The sequence below is a fragment of the Triticum dicoccoides genome, chromosome 7B (assembly GCF_002162155.2).
Source record: "Triticum dicoccoides isolate Atlit2015 ecotype Zavitan chromosome 7B, WEW_v2.0, whole genome shotgun sequence".
Taxonomy (NCBI): Eukaryota; Viridiplantae; Streptophyta; class Magnoliopsida; order Poales; family Poaceae; genus Triticum; species Triticum dicoccoides.
The window spans coordinates 619,302,316-619,304,870 of record NC_041393.1 but is presented as its reverse complement, the minus strand read 5'-3'; the positions used below and the strand labels follow the sequence as shown (position 1 = coordinate 619,304,870).

Genomic DNA, 2,555 nt, shown 5'->3' with positions numbered 1-2,555 from the left:
ACATACTTCGTTCCTTCGATAATAATGTAAGAGTGCTAACTGGTCTCAGATGGAGATTGATACAATCAGAAGTTTGGGCTTAAATTTGAGACCAATGCATGGGGAATTTTCTATTGCCTTGTCTTAAATTTAGGGATTTGTTCTAGATAGTTGAATGTTAACTTTAAAATCAGAATACTTAAATTTCAAATATGAGGGGGTTTTAGGACGGTCAAATTTGAGAGATCACTTATTTTTATGTGAATTACAAATTTATTTTTCTTATCTACTACTTTTTACGACGTGTGGATTGTAATTTGGATAGCTATACTTTCGCTTGCAAACGCGGCGAGTTTCGTACTATGCAGGCCATTTCCATGCCTTTTGTTGTCAAGTTTCAAATTAATTTTGGTCTATGAAACTGGACACTGATACATTACATATTGTGTTTAATTAACTTAGTGGACAATTCCTCAGAAATTTCTAAATGAATGCACTGTACTTTATTGGGAAATTAAAAGACTCACCATTATTTTCTGAAATAGCAAGACCATAAATAATATAAGGGGCTCAATTTATTCCTGAATATTAACGCGATGTGCAAGCACTGGGTTGGTTACTTCTCTATTACCAGAAAAAGTGCTTCGAAGCAAATCCCAGTTACATACTATCATCCCAAAAGTGCAGAGCAATGCACTAAAAAGTACTGCACATATTTTTACAAAAAGTTTGATCCAGTTCTTCAGTTCTGAACTTCTGATACATTTTCTTCAATAGTTGAAGACAAAATATAAATAGTTCCTCACAGTACAATAACATTTGAATTAGGTGACTACGGTTCACTTCAACTAACAGAAAGGTATACTAGGCATACACGAATCTGAATATGCACACGCGAGAGCACATACATGCATCAATTTCCGTCGATGGCAGCCGCCGGAGGGATGCACACACGAGAATACGAAGTGAGATCAGAAAACAAAATCTGAGGTCAACGGCTTGTAGCACAAATCCATATCACCGAACGACCGACAACAAAGGTCGCAAGTGATGGCATTCTAGGAGATCGAAGATCCATCGTAGTAGCACTGGAGTTTTATAACACAGACAGAAATTTGTAGGTAGAAAGGAGAGCTGGAAGAAACAAACAAACTATAAAAAATCCATGACACCGACAACAAAATTGCATGGCTGGAGTTCTACATGATCCAAGTTCCACCACACCGGCCTGTAGGTAGTCGCACTGGAATTAAAACATAAACAAAAATAATAAGAAAAGAAAGGAGAGCAGCAAGAACAAAACAAAATAGAAATAGATTTTATAGAAGAACGGGTGAGACCATGGGAAAGGAACCTAATTTTGCAAGCCCACAACGCCTGCTCGGTATGGATATGAACGTCAAGCGTCGGAGGGGCACCGGGTGGATCTGGCCGGAGGAGGGGAAGGAGAAGGTGGTGGTCGTCGGCTCGTCGCCGTGGTGGGGCTCGCTCGACGGCCAGCACGCCAGCAGCCGTGGTGGGGCTCGCTCGACGGGGGAGCGCAACCCAAGTCGTGGTTGGGAGGAAGATAGGCCTCCAAATCGCGACGGTGGCTGGCTGTGGGGGGGATGGGAGGGGCGGCCCGATTGGATCTGGTCTCGGAGATAACAGAGAGAGGGATAGTAGTCACGCGTGAAGTAGGCTCAGGTAGGAATAAAGTAGATACGATTTGACTGTATTGCAGCCGTATAGCCGAGTGAAAAAAAATAGGACTGCTGCAAGTGGGCCCAGGGTGGGCCAGCCGGCGTGGATCCCTGCGAGAGCGGACGGAAGAGATTCGCGCTGTGAACCGAACGCGAATGAAAAAGCCTTTATCGCTCTTCGTCAGCCGAGGCTGCTCTGAGTCGCTCCCTGCCCAATGTGGAGCTCGACAAGATTGCGTCTACTCTGTGGTCACTGAGCATCCCAGGCTTCGACCTAGACGGAAAAGGGAGCCTCAGGATGAAGTGCTGCGCTGTGTTGCGTACAATGTTAGAGACAGACAATGGAGCCATTGGAGACGATGGCAGCGACGGCCAGTCCATGGGAACCGACTTGGTTTTTCCCTGCCGATGCTTGAGTGACTTACGGAGTATATCTGTCCTCCTTGGTTTAGCCGTTTAATTACTAATATCTGTCCTCCTTAGTAATAATAATATCGGATTTGACAATGTATGCCAGTTAATCACTTCCCTTGTGAAACGAGGAGAAAAAAAGCTATGCCCGTGATGAAGAACAGCTATCTGGATGGAGTGAATTTGTACTCGACGAATCTTGAATCAGTTAACATTTTAGCAGTGAAGGGTCAATTTATGATGATGCTCTAGTGAATGAGTGAGAATCCATAAGCCAAGGTTGTATTCAGTATGTTTGTTATGCACGGAAGATTATCGAACGAGATTCTTGTTTGCTGATGAATCAATTCTGATGTTTTTATTTTCTCGAGAGGGATGATGCTTTTGGTTACAACTCTACTCCTGAAGAAAATACTACTCCCTCCTGCCCAAATTAATTGACGCGCACTTGGTATAAAGTTGTATTAATTTTGTACTAAATCT

The 2,555-nt window shown here is 43.2% G+C and overlaps 1 long non-coding RNA gene across 1 annotated transcript; it reads right to left on the bottom strand.

The window, feature by feature from the left end:
* Nucleotides 1-633: 633 nt before the first annotated feature.
* On the bottom strand, nt 634-1,630 carry LOC119337771. The gene is made up of 2 exons (XR_005163610.1): nt 1,334-1,630; nt 634-1,222 (listed from the first exon to the last, which is right to left on the bottom strand). It is a non-coding gene; the product is annotated as an uncharacterized LOC119337771 (long non-coding RNA).
* Nucleotides 1,631-2,555: the final 925 nt, after the last annotated feature.